The following is a 14,488-nucleotide window of genomic DNA, read 5'->3' as shown; positions in this document are numbered from 1 at the left end:
ATGACAGCCTATTTCAGACATGTGGTATGATTATTAAGATTTACAACTATGGTAAGATGTTTGTTAGAATGCTGTCAGGACCGCAGTATCAGCTAACCAAGGATATTCCCATGTGAAGTATGTATGATGCCAACATCCTTCATGAATAAGCACATTTGTGATCAGTGTTAGTGATAAACTTCATTTAGGCTAGGTAAGAGGTGAGTCACAATTACTCTATATTACTCTGCAAGATGTAAATTCTTGAGCATCACTGTTTCTGGAAAAACACTGAATTGGCCCGGTTGGAAGCTGCTGTATGTATGTTTATGAGTAGGGGGCTGAGATGACACCAGACATTAGAGGTGTAGACAGGTCTGTAGTATGAGCAAGAGACATGCAGTGAGGAGCAGAACAAAGGAGCGTCCACACTGAATCTCTGAGACATTCCCACAGGCCACGACAGCAGCAGACGTCTGCTCTGACTTCAGCTCTGGAGGCGAGATGATCATCCCCTTGAATCTAATAGCGACAGAAATAACTTGAATCAACTTTCTGACATGGATGAGCTACATTACAGTTTAAAAGTTTGGGGTCAGTAAGAAGTCTCTCATACTCACCAAGGATGCATTTTATTCAATCAAAAATACAGTTTAAACAGCAATATTGTGAAATATTATTGCAATTTAAATTAAGTATAAAAGTAATATTTTTTTTGAGAAAAATCTTACTGACCCCAAACTTTATAATGCAGTTGTGCACTCAGTATTTATTTATTTATTTTTCAGTTTTGTTCACGGTTAAAAAAGCTGACTGACAGTGAACAGCACACTTAACGTGCCTTCAGTTTCAAAAAACAATTTTGTATTATTCTGCATCCACATCACTAGGTGTCAGTATATGTCCTAGATGCCTTATTAATTATATTCTATAAAAATCAAAAATCAAAAAATACTAAGAACATTTTTAAAATGAATGAAAATAAAAGGATGATGCACAGACCCCATGTGTAATCAGAATCACTCACCGTCCACTCATCCTGGCCGATCTTGGAGCAGCGAACGTTCATGGGGAGTTTTGCGTAACAGCGTCATGAATGCTTTCCCTCTCTTCCTTGTCCACTTGTATTTGTCCATGGGCCCTCCGTGAAGGAGAGGTTGCTGTATTTCTTAGGACTCTTAATCACAAAAGGCCAGGTTCTTCAAAGAGCAAAAGAGATAGTTTAGTACATTTATTTAATATCAGAACCTTACTTCCAAAGTGATATTAATTCTCTAGTCATTTGTTTCCCTAAGTCTTTCAATAGTTTCCAACAGAGTTATGGCAGTAATTGCAAGAAAAAACAGCAAACAGCACAAATTGTGTTTCATAGTAGAAAGTCTACACATATTAATGAAAATATCATAGTTCACATTGATTCAGGTAAGTACATTTAAACTCCTTTTAGCAGTTTAGATTTTTTTAAGTGTAAATATATTGCAATTGTAAATAAAAGGTAATAATTAATCTTTCTAGCTTCTCTGAAACTAAAATAATTTTGACTTCATATGTGAAATGATGAAATTGAAAATATATAGATATGATTTTATACATTTATTTGGTACCATTAACTGTATTCCCCATACCATATATGATGTTTTGAGTGTCATTAATTTACTCACTGATCAAAGATACTCCTGAGGGAACCATATCTGCTCAGTGAGTTTTATATGTGTAGTGTGGCGATCGAAAGACAGAGGGCGCTTGGGGGCAGAGCTTTGAAACTAAATATGTTTAGAGTTGCCAGGTCTATCCCCTTTTAATCCCCCTTATTCCAGCATCTGAGCACAATACTGCTGTGAGCCTCAGGGGGTCGAATAAACACACTCCACCAGCAGGGCCCTTCAGATGTTCCTCATTTATAGACGTACACACAAGCCCACGTCCATACAAAACACACATTCGCCCACTCACACGCAAAATCACAAACAAATGTGCAGACATAAACCACACATCTCTTTCTCTATAGTAAAAGGAATCTATACAAAACATCAACGCTCAGCAGACGTCCACAGAACCTGGGAGCCGCAGCTGCTTTGAGACATGAACCTTCCCTTAAAATTCATAAAGTCAGTCTTTAGATCTATACTGTGGCTGCGATAACATCTCAAAAAGCCACCATGTTTGAATGTGTTGCTGTCATAATGGGTTATACAACAGTGGTGTTATAATGCCCACAGATGTCATGCTTCAAATCAAGGATGAAGTTTAGCACAACTAAAAATCCAGAAACATGTGAAAGGAGAGAATTCTTTAAGATTTATTTTTATCTCAGCAATTAAAATCGCAAGAGGGATGAACAAGATTTGTTACCATCTGTCCTGACGGCCTTGTGGCTTCAGAGTGTCTTTCTTTTTTGACAAACAGATTTTACAATGACCCATTTTCCAGATGTTGCATTGGGTCCAACAAACAATTTGTACTTCTGATGGGAGAAAGATGGCACATCTTGTAAAGCTCTTTTGCTGACATGACAACCAGAACATTTGGATAAGTGAAAACAATTATACTCATTTGATCATCTAATCATCCGGCGAGCCATCATGATCAATCAATCGCTGTTAAGCTATTACGGGTCTATGATAGTGACGCCAGTTAGTGTGAACTATCTGTGATTGGAAGGTCTCTCACAGGTCACAGTATTGTCTCAAGTTGATTTCATTTAAATTAACTTTTTCTGCTTTCCATTGTCTTACTTCTCCAATTGTTTCTGTTTTCTTTTGTTTCATAACCTACTGTATGTCCCACAGTTCTCTTCAGAAGTTATGACCGATTTATATATCTTTCTGATTATTATTGTACCTCCTTTTGTCATTTCAAATTTCATTTTAAAGGAGCTATAAGTGATGTTATCTGTTATGGAACTTTAACCAGACTAAAGCCTGGAGTATCCACCTTAACCTATAGCAGAACAAAAAAACTGCACAAAAAACAGTCCATTATGCTGGCTTGATACTGCAAACTGTATTTGTTACATTATTTTATTTTATTATCATAATTAACAAACTGTTTACTAGACGTTGTTATTCTACTGATCATTTTTTTAAACCTACAGTGATTAATGATTCTGAAGTCTCTAACATTTAGGGCTTTACAGTGGAACACAGAGGCTTTCAAAGTACTTACAAAGTTTCAAATTAGTCAATTTGAAAGTGTGCGCGAACACAGGCGCTTGAGATTCATCTTTGTCTAGTGTCTGCATTATTTCTCTTCAGAAGTTATGACCGATAAAAATGTCTTTCTACTCATTTAAACAGAGATCTCGAAACAAATTGTAATTATGAAATTGTTATTGTAATAATTTTGACATTAAGGTAATTTAGAAAATACCAGAAGAAATTAAGGGACAAGGAAAAGGAAAATGGAAGTGAGTGCAGTTCAGGAGATAATTTTAATTATTTTGCATAATTAGTTTTTTATGTGTTAGCCATACAAAAAAAAAAAAAAAAAAAAAAAAAAAAAAAAGACAAGGTTGTCCTTGACTCCAATATCCTCACAAAACAATTTTAAATGACTATATTCATAAATATATTCACTATATTCACATATTTTCTTAACTCTCCAACGCACAAAAGCATTCCCGTCACTTCAGACAGAAAATTACAGTTGAACCACTGGAGTAACATCAAATTCAATTTAAAATATATTCAATTGTGTTCCGAGGTTGAACAAAAGTCTTAGGGGATTTGGAACAACATTAGGGTGAGTAATTAATGAAAGAATTAAAATTTTTGGGTGAACTATGCCTTTAATACAATCATATCTGTCAGGTAATTGGTATATTTTTGGACTGACGTGGCATGAAATCACTTAAAGTACTTTTAACATTGCACATAATATAAAAATTGGGTATAAAAAGGGATTATTATAATTAATACTGAGATAAAACAATGAAGTCATACTACAGCAACATGTACTTATTCATCATTATGAGGTTAATATGTGTATTTGCCACTAACAAAGACCCTCTTCACTGAAGTGGCTTCTCAGACTTACGTAACAGGCTCCTGGATCTCTTTGACCCCAATGAATTTAAGCTGGCCGGTGATTTCTGGTAAACTTTCACACCTGGCTAGGTTAACCCTGGGGTAGTACAGCAGATATGACAAAACACATCTCATCCCGAGTACTAAGACCTCCCTGTAGACAAAAAATAAAAAAATTCCACATTACTAGGGTCAAGACCTTGAAATACTACACCGACATAATGCATCTGTAGCACTATTACAGTCAGAGGCCTGTGACAGATTATGTCCAGTACTGAGCAAACTGAACTGACATGCACAGAGCAGCTAATATATCTTGATCTCTCTAATACGAATCCAAAACACCAGTGATTTGGCCATGATGTTTATAGATTGCAGACTGTCTACAGAGAAAAAGCAGCTCAGCTCAGTTCTGCCTATCAGGAGTGCAGCTCACTGGCTGAATGTGTACAGGAAAACGTCAGCAGCTGGATCCATCTCCACAGACCTGCAGCTGTTTGCAGACACATTGTTTAGCCAAGAGCATGCAGTCTTTCACAGACCTAATTCAAAGGCATGTTTCTGTTCAGAATTTGCATTCTTGTGCAGTGGATTTCTTAATTTTTAAATGGCATAGCAGTTTAAACAATTCATGTTTGAGCTAATTTGCAATTGAAAGGGATAGCCCACCTAAAAATTAAAATTTTGTCTTGAGTTGTTTCATAGCTGTATGTCTTTTTCTTTCTGTGAAATTAATTTATTATTTATGTTCAACAGAAGAAAGTAAGTCAGTCATTCAGGTTTGGAATGACATTAAGGGTGAGCAAATCAAGACAGAATTTTTTGGGTGAACTAAGTTGATAAACAAAATGAGAAAGTAAAAAAAAAAAAATGCTTTTTTAAAAATCCCTTTATAAATTCGCAAAGGAAACTTAAATTAGCCCCTAAAATTGCCTACAAATTGGACATCATGACTCAACAGCTATATTATGTTTGAATATGCTTGCTGTTAACCAGGATTTCTATCATGAATAACTCTATAATTGGTATAATTCAAAAGAAAACCTAGCCAAACAATATGACACAAATCTGTATAATTGTTGTCAGTAAAAGCAAACAAGGCTTTACAAGCCCAAATCTTACCCAGGTCATGTTCATTCTGCCTTTAGTGTTATATCTACATTCAGTGATTAGAGAATCTCCCTGGTGACAGAAAAACATGTTGGTTAACACACAGATATTAAAAGTGAATTACAAAAACCATTTGCTCATCTATTATGCTCACTGTTGGGTGCTTGTCAAACAGAATAGGCCATTGGAACTCATTTGAGTATAAACTGTTAAAACCTCACTGATTGTTGTCATAGAACAGAACAGGATAACAAGTCACAACTCACACATGAGTCATCTCTCGCCTGTGGGCCCTTTTAATCAGACAGCAGTCCTCCAGATGCACAGTGTGTGCTCCTTAAAGGCTGAATTTATTACACCACTCTTAGGTAATACAAAGTGCTTGTATATTAAACTTAGTCACTGGAGCAGATAATGATAATTGCTCAATTCTTTACTGTTAAAACACTACCAATCCCTCAGCTATAATCTCGAAGCCATGAAAACAATCTAAAGACTTTAGTCAGAGTAAACGGCATATTTAATTTGACCCAAATGAGAATTAAACAGCGAGGGATAAAAGCAGAATTTGTTCCCTATATTGTGCCTTTATGCTAAAATGTCTAAATTTAATAACCAGTGATTTCTGGAGTTCTTATATTGCCTGGGAATATGTGGGAACAGATTTTATTGTTTAACCACTATTGACCACCCAGGTACACACCACTACAACATATTGAACAGACTGTATGGATGTAGCCTACCTCAGACAGCCACACACCTACTGACCATTTGATTTTTTGTGACTTTCCAGGCCTAGAATTCACCATTTTTGAAATTTCCCTGCTATTTTCTTAGGTTTTCCATAAATCAGTAACGTAAACTGTGAGGTTCACTGTACAGTATCTGCACAATGATTAATGCAACATCAATTTCACCCTCAGATGGAGCAATGAAGATTATGAAACTGAAATGGACTGAAAATGACTGACAGGCAGGATGATCCTCTCCTGGCTGAGCGGCTGGAACTCCTGGAAGTTGAAATCAAAATGATCATCTGAGGCTAGTGGTTGGAGCTCGACCTGCTGGCGGAAATGTCTGGCTTTGATTGCCCCTTCCTGCCAGGTGAGCATGGAGCAGAACTGCAAACACATGAATTCCACTGGCCATCTCGCTGTCTAATGCCTTAACAGGAAAAGAGACACATGTTATACTCCATATATCTACTTGGTCTGGGGTTTTGAGGAAACCATAGTTATCTCAAATGTTTCAGTAGTAGTGTAGGTCTCAAATATGATCTTATAAAGTGTAAATGGAGTGTAACCATGATAATGCCTGTGTTTTTTATTTATTTATTCTTTGCTGTCCCACCTCTTGAGACACTCCTGTGTGGCAGTGCCCTTCTGTAATATAAATCCTGCATGCCTGGGGGGCAGCATGTGGTAGAGACTGACCACACTCCTGTCTCGATGACCCCAGCATCATAGCGCCTCAGGCTGGGGCTGTAGTACAAACCAGGCCTGAACTGTCCACTATTACCTGTGGTGAGATTAAAACTCACTCTGAAGCAGCTCTGAGGTTCATGACTCAACCCCCTTACAGAAAAGCTCATTATTTAGTAGCTGAAAATCACTGTAATATACCAGCTGGAGACTACAGATCACTTCATGCAACAGACACATAAAATACAATAAACGACACAAAAATCTCAGGACTTAGTCATGTCTTTATGTCACTTAGGGCAGCAAGTGAGGCAGGTTTTAAACTGAAGTGTATCATAACATACAATACCTCCTTTGCAAAGATGGGTTATCAAAGTGAATCTCCATCTGTAACATAGACTGGGTCTGTTGAGGTTCCTATAGACATTCCAGCATGTGGAGGGTAAGGTGAAGCCCTACAATGGATAAAAATAGTTTCTTTTCAATATCTGAAACTCTTTTTATTATGAGAATGAATTATGAACTTGAAATGAACTATGAAGTGACCACCTCTCCCCCCCAATAAGCCCAAGCGAACAGGACGGTTTCACAGGTGAAGAACGAGTCTGGCATATTTTGGATGGTAGCATTCATGTCCTCTGTTTTGATCTCACTCTTGTTCAGATTGCTGTCACACTGGTAGAGCAGAATGTGATGAACCAGATTCTCATGACCCTTCTTGAATCATTGGGCTCTATCTGAAAACAACAACAAACAGAGAGGAATATGCTCTCATAATTGAATTGAGAATGCCTTTTGTATTCCAATTTATTTCTGAATTTGAAACTGAGATAAGATGCCAGAATTTGTTTTTGAATTTGAATTTAAGGAATTAAAAGGGTATTAAATTCAAATAGGTAAAATAGTAAAAGTGCTTAAATTTCACTTAGCAGTACTGAAAACCTTATTATGAAGGACTAAGTAATTATGAAATGTATTTATTTGGTTTATTATTAGGATGCATAGTATAGATTGAATCTGAAAATGATATATCAAAAATGTCAATAAATATGTCAAACTATGTGTTTGGACATTTTGTGCTGCTGTTTGGTTAAAAATTATCTCTTTTTATGGTTATATTAATCATATGGCATCATTTTGACAGTGTTGAATTTGTAATCTGCATATCAGAGAATGAACAAAATTAATTTGTCCAAAATGTTAATGCCTGCCATTGTTTATATTTGTCACAAATTTCAGTAAAATTAAATTGTCTGTCTACACGGTTCACCAATTCAAATTCCAGATGTCAACAACAACATTCTTACACAGCATAAATTTGAAGTTAAAACCCAACCACTGATTAATATTTATTCGCCTGTTACACTACCACTACTAAGTTATTTAATCCAATACACAGACAACACTTTCCCCCACGACAACTGTTCCAAGCTTTGATAAAGGGATCAAGCCGTGTAAAGATAGGAATAAAAGAGTTATCTTTTTACATATGCCACTCTTTATATCTTCGCGTGACTACTGCCTCTTACATAGCCAACCTCTGTTGTGGTGTGGACTGTTGAGCCTAAAACTAGCTTGGATAAATCTCTGGATATAGGAACGTGGGGGGATTTAGAATTATTTTTCTTCCTCCGACAGTGTGGCATTTTTCTTGTTCCGCGAAACTTGGAATTTTCTAAAATACAACATTCGCAACAGAGTTAACTGTATCCTGGTTATTACAGGGGGTCGTATTCTGCCCTAAGAGCTATGGGGACCCTTGGGCTTAGAAACAGTGGTCTGAATAAAATTAATGACGTTCCTTTCTCTTCCTCTTCCACCTTCTCTTGGTTTTACACCATTGAGAGCCATTTTATTTTTGGGGAAAGCGCCTTAACATCTATATGAACATTTTAATGATCGAGCTGTATTGTGTTAGTAGCATTCTTGTATCGTGTGTATTACCATAACAGCCATGTCCCTGATCCAGCATCCTCTTTTAAAACGCATCACAGACTTCAAGCAATATTTTCGCTGTCATATAATGCCTATATGAGTGCACTTTTAAAAGGGCTTTTTTGCTTCACAGTTTCATGTGTCTAATTCACTGCATTTCTTATAATTGTGAAATTTACTAGCATTTCTCGAGTGAAATTGTTTCTAAAGTAAAGTACATCCTACATCCAAATTTGATGGATCTTAGTAGCACCTGTCTGAATAAGTTACACCCAGATAGCCTCGTCTGGCATCAAATAACATGAAGTTTTTTTGAACTGAATAAGGACAGGTGTACAATATGGCCTGAATATAGACAGTGCAGAGCACAGTGTCTGTACAAATGCTTGCTCCTGTTTGATCAGCTATAACTTAACATACTGCTCCATGAAACTGCGAGTGGTCACACAGGAGTCATTTAAACTCCATTCCAGACAACTGCTGTGGGTCATTGCGGGCAGCGAGCTAGGAGCATCTCTCAGCCTAACAGCTCCCTGGAGTTCTCTTCTCCGAATTCCAGGCTAATGTAGTGTTATAGCATGAGGACAGGAAAAGAGAGACAAAGTAGGGTCACGGTCAAATAATTATTCACTTGTGACGTTGTCTCTTCAGTGGTTCAGGTTGATGTTGAATGACTAGATTAAATGGAGGCTCTAATGTAATAACTCAAACATGGTCCATTTTACAATGTACTGTAAACCCAAAGCAGTAGTAGTGCGCCATGATTAAAGACTATTAACAATAGCACTGCTCCTAGTGAGTGTTCGTAAAGAATGTGTACAAGTAGTGCACTTTTGGTCTGTATGTTTCATCATCTGTGAAACAACGAGGACTCGCACAAGCTATTCATTGTAGAGTCTTGTAGCCGGAAATTACCATACTATGAACACTGCTGCAAACTAAATGGGTTGAATTCATAAATGTGAACGGCTCACTTCTGCTGGTGTGCAGCACTGATCTTTTCACAAAAAGTGGGAGCTGAGCCATAGGTATAGACATTCAAGGAGATAAATGCATGCTGTCTTTCCACAGCTAAATTTTCCATGGGCACAAAATGGTGAGCTACAAGCTAATTCATTTAAATTAAAGGTGTTAGGCATCTGACAAAATTATAGCCTGAAAGAATGATGCTTAATTCTAGTATTTTATCTTATATGATTAAAATATGAATAAAGTACCTATTCTGCCTCTAATTAAGAAAACCTGAAAAGCTTAGTTATGGGAAGACTCTCTTTCATCTTGGGAAGAGGAGAGTATAATTTCAGTAACATGTCTGAATCTCTACAAATACTTGGCTGCAGAAGACAATAATAAGCAAGGTGTGAAGAGGAAAAAAAGAAGCTGAAGGGGAAAAGAGAGAACAAGAAAGAGAGATCTAAACCAAGCGCCATGGTGGCTTAAAATACTGTAGCAAAATAAACCATGTAAAAAGCGACCAATATGAGGTACAAAACATACATCATTTTGAAATTAAATCATGTATGAGAATCTATTATTTTTTAGATTCAAATATGTTAGCAAACTTAGCATCCGCAAGGAGTAACAACAGCTTTCATAAAAAATGGGTGGCCGCTACATATTCCAGTAGAATGAATATTAAATGCTGAAAAAAATAATCAAACCGGCTTACCAAAACTGCGTTCAGCATTTTGCACTGACACTGATTAAGAATTTGTAAAGATCACAGAGTTGGATCTGATTCATTACATAAGCAAAATAAAGTTGAGAGAGATTGGATCTAAGTGCAGCAATTTAATAGTTTGCAATATATGCAAACTCTTGGATACAGAGACACGCTGAACAACCCAGGTTACATGTCGCGAGAACTGACAAGGAACAGAGAAGAGAAACACAGGGCTTAAACACACTGAAACAAATCAATCAAACAGGTGCAGACACTAATCAAATCAATGAAGTAACTAATGGTGCGTTCAAGTCATCTCTATTATCGATCGTATTTACGAGTTGAATGCACATGAGACGCCACCTACAATATGGTAAATACCAGTGGGGAGCTCGAAGGATTTTCTTTAAGCCCCGATCTGCCACGAGGTTGGAGGCGTGTCAGTGATAATATGGTCGAATCAATGGATGCAACGTCTGTAGTTGAAGCGGTAAATTTTAATTGAATTTCAATGTTTACTGATCTATAAACTGTCATTTATCATGATCATCATTAATCTTGTTATAAGCAGCAAAGTTAATGAATTACAACTAAAAATCCTAACATTTGTGCACCTTTAGACGAGAAAAGGTTTGATTCAGCAACGTATTGCACATGGCTTTAACATTTTTTTATCTCTCCGTTTAGCACTTCTTTCTATAAGCAGAGTTATTAAACCTTGCTGTAATTTCTTGCTATTCATTAAAAGAAGGTACAGCGCCATCTTCTCTCAGCCGACGAAACTGACTTGAACGCACCTCACGTCGTCAGCACGACTTCCCTCCTCGTACATACGAAGTTCCCAGGAGGACTTGAACTAACCATAAGATAACAAACTAGTGGCAGGAAAATAGTAACAAAGGAAACTAGGTCAAACAAGGAAAACTAGAACAAAACCAAAACAAAACATACATGTGACAGATGTATTGTAAAGTTTGATTGATTCTTGTGAATTGGTTTGCTTGCAGTGGTCCTTCTTCACATATTGCATCAGAAAATCATTTAAGGGAATCTGTTCATCCAGAAATTAATAGAATCACAAAAATGATTCACCAATTCGAGGTGCTGTACTATCTTTCTGACTTGGTCATGCAAACTGAAGTGTATAGCGTTAGTTCTGGCAGGTCACGTGAGTCAAGCTTGCATCGGCTACCTATAGGAATATGAAACCTATCACGGCATTCCTATATAATGTCTATTCAGAATTATTCAGCAGCTTTATCACTTGCTCTCAAGAGCAAATCACCCTCCTCCATCCCCAACTCCTCCGTTATCGCCACAGTCAGGACTTGGCTTCTGATGTTTCTTGTTGAATCAGTCTTCACTTTATCTTGAATAATGTGTTACACTTAAAATATCATTAAGAACATTAATGATATCTGCTTGTTCTGTTCTGTTTACCCTGGGGTTATTGCTGCTCTCCTCCTCACTCATGACGAGGCCGCATAGATGGGCAGGGGAGTTTTTTTCCACAGAACAAGAACCATACCGGCCAAACCCAAACTATTTGCTAAGTGTCAATCATTTTGACTATAGTAATCATGACAGAATTATTGTTACTGTATCAGCAAATATATATTTTATATGTAGCTACTTTTTAAAACATAAGCTTGTCTGAAGTTGAGCTACTTTATGATTATCTCAATTGACAGGAAATTGTTTAAAACTGTTGACAGAGAAAATTGCACAAGCTTTATGAAAGTCTATAAATGTAAGTACGGAAGAAGTGAACTGAGATAGTAGATGGTACTTCACAACAGTGAGCGTTTTATTGTCAATATGTAAGCCTGCAATTTCTTAAGCATGCATCTCTGGAATAATAGTTACTGTATATCATGGCTTGAATGAATGTAAATGTTTTTAAACTTTATGATTTGATTAAGATGGGCATGCTTTAAAAAATTTAAACAGTTTTTTTACTTACCTCTGATTATATGATGTTTCTTCTTCAGCTCTGGAAATTTAAAGATCTGACACCAATGTGTTGTATCCTTATGAGGTACAGGAACCTATAATATTTGAATATGTTAAAGTTTTCGGAGCAAAAGGTTTGCATCAGTCACAAAACAGTTAAGTGCTTAGCTTGATCAGCAAATAAACAGAAGTATTCCATTGTGGACTGGAGAGCGTGGAGCATTTTATTAATCCAATTTCCTGTTTTTCTTTTTTTTTTTTTCTATTCAGTGCTAAGTATTTGTTATGCAGTTGTAAATATGTACACTCTTATAAAATCTGGGGTTTGACAGGCATAAAACGGGCCTTCAGGCACTTGTTTTCTATTCAAAGCCACCCAATCAGGGAAGCAAACGGGTCTGTATTTATAAAGGATTCATATGTAACCACAAGGACCTTGATTCCCAGAGCATGCAAAAATAGACGAAATAGTAGGTATAACACTGCCTAGGGCTATCAGTTCTCTGTCACTCCTACAGTAGCACTTTCCTCACCTCCTCATTTTGAAGAGTCAAAGAAAGCTGTTCCTGCTGGGATGCTGGAGCTGGTTCCAGGGCTGGGAGTAATCGCAGACTCTTTCTGCCTCTTGTTTAGATCCCATGGTAGTGATTGGTCCTGACACTCCCACATCCTCTGCATGGAATGCCCAAGATCACTCTCACTGTACTGCCCGCGGAGTAACAAAATTATAGGTAATTGTAGACTTAAGTGCAAGAGACTTCTTATATAAGTTATAATTTGATCAACATTCTTCTTAGGGAAGGAAGCTTATTTAACTTCTTAATAAAACACTGTACTCATTGTTTCCCCTGAACAGAAGGCAAAGTGCTGAAACTATAATTACTACTGAGACTGAGAGTCCAGTTAAAAAGCTTTGGTTTTGTGCATGCTCCAAAAAAACCTGGATAAAGAAACCTTGCTGCTGATGTTTCTTTCAGACTTTTGGAAACAGATGTAATGATGCATGCAGTCAAACCCCCCTACCGTGAATGACTTTGTCATTGTCATCACAGGTCTGGAGGTTTCTGCTGAAAGCCAGGACCAGTATGTGTGTGTTATTCTCTCTCTGCCTGTCAGACAGCAGCTGAAGTAAGCTCTGCAGCGCATCTTTTATGGACCTTTCTGTTTGAGGTCTGTATAGTAGTCCTGAGCAGAGTGAGGGAGAGATGAAGTTAGTCCATCTCAAGGTTTGAACAGTTTGAGTCTGAATCAGAAAAGAAGGTATTTTATGGAGCATTGGACTGTGTGAGTAAATGCATTATGCATGGGTCACATTTTGATAACTCTTTGATCTAAATGTTTGGTTAGCTGCACTGGAAAATGTCCTATTTTTTTTCCCCCAATACGAACGGGGACATTTTAAGTATGGAATATGTTTTGCAACAAAATATGTCATGATATGCTCATGAAACTAAAACAATGTATCGATAAATGAGCCTTCATTACAATGCTGATGAATAGTGCTATGCACAGAAAACTAATCATAAACTTCTATTGTATGCATAATACAGTTTACAGCTGGATGGAGATTATAGTGTAATACCACGGCAGGTGTGGATGTATTTCAATGTTGACCTGCTTGCATTTGAAGAGCAGTAGTGTTTATGTGAGTACTGTCTGAATAAAATCCCAGATTCCTGGCGGGCAGCTGATTGTAGTCAGGTCATTGGGTTAGTGGATGATCATTGCAGTAGATTTCAGGACACAAAAGAAGCTATCACTCTGCGATTTAAATGTTCCAGCACTGGTCTTTAATGTTGCTCACACTCTTTAAACACACACACACACACACACACACACACACACACACAAATATATATATAATATAATATATAATTTTAGAATAACCTCTATGATCATAGCATGTTTACTGTAAAAAAAAGATAAAGTCAAATAATAATGACAAATTTTTATCAATATATAACAAAATTTTTTTGCAACCACAATCAATAAAATATTTTGTGATCCAAAAGATGCAATTTAAACTTCATGTTTTGGGGGATGTCTAACTGTAAAGTTTAAAATGCATGTGTTTGCCCATATGCCAAAGAATGGCTGTAAATAAATAATTATGCAAATGACTGTGAAGTGTGAACTGTGTTGTTTTTCCCGATGAATGCAGTGTGACACTATGGGGGGTAGAAAAATTTTTTGTACCTATTATATTACTGTTTTTAGAAATTAATTGGATGGAAACAAACATGCTAATTTGATTTTTTTTAAATTACAATTATTCATCATAATCCTCCCAAACTATTTTTGTTTTGAAAAATTAGACTAGACTAAATAAGACTCAAAAGACTTAAATGGTTTTCTACCCAAAACATTAATTATAATAATAATCAATCCAGCACATCATTTGC

The 14,488-nt window shown here is 36.7% G+C and overlaps 1 pseudogene; it reads right to left on the bottom strand.

The window, feature by feature from the left end:
• Positions 1 to 271: 271 nt before the first annotated feature.
• Positions 272 to 14,488, bottom strand: part of LOC122149044 — a 53,202-nt pseudogene continuing 38,985 nt past the window's right edge.

Source organism: Cyprinus carpio, chromosome A20 (assembly GCF_018340385.1).
Source record: "Cyprinus carpio isolate SPL01 chromosome A20, ASM1834038v1, whole genome shotgun sequence".
Lineage (NCBI taxonomy): Eukaryota > Metazoa > Chordata > Actinopteri > Cypriniformes > Cyprinidae > Cyprinus > Cyprinus carpio.
Note: the sequence above shows the minus strand (reverse complement) of the source record. Positions and strands in the feature narration are given on the sequence as shown.